This window comes from Mustelus asterias, chromosome 31, assembly GCF_964213995.1.
Source record: "Mustelus asterias chromosome 31, sMusAst1.hap1.1, whole genome shotgun sequence".
Taxonomy (NCBI): Eukaryota; Metazoa; Chordata; class Chondrichthyes; order Carcharhiniformes; family Triakidae; genus Mustelus; species Mustelus asterias.
This window is the reverse complement of record NC_135831.1, coordinates 7,746,227-7,746,479: the sequence shown is the minus strand read 5'-3', so window position 1 is coordinate 7,746,479 and position 253 is coordinate 7,746,227.

Below are 253 nucleotides of genomic sequence, written 5' to 3'. Positions count from 1 at the left end.
GCTTCCCGCCGCCCGGAGCCGCCGCCACATGGACGCCACTCACCGTCCGAGAAGCCTGGCAGGAAAGGGCGGTGCTGCGCATGCGCCCCGCCCACCTGATAACCCTCCAGCCCGCATGCGCGGCCGTCCTCTACTGTCGCCCCGCCTCCACCCTCAGCACCGCGCATGCGCGGGCGCAGACCCGCCCACCCGCATTGCGCCTGCGCCCCTTCTCCTCTTCCCCTCCGCGGGGTTCGGAGGGAGGGCACGGGAT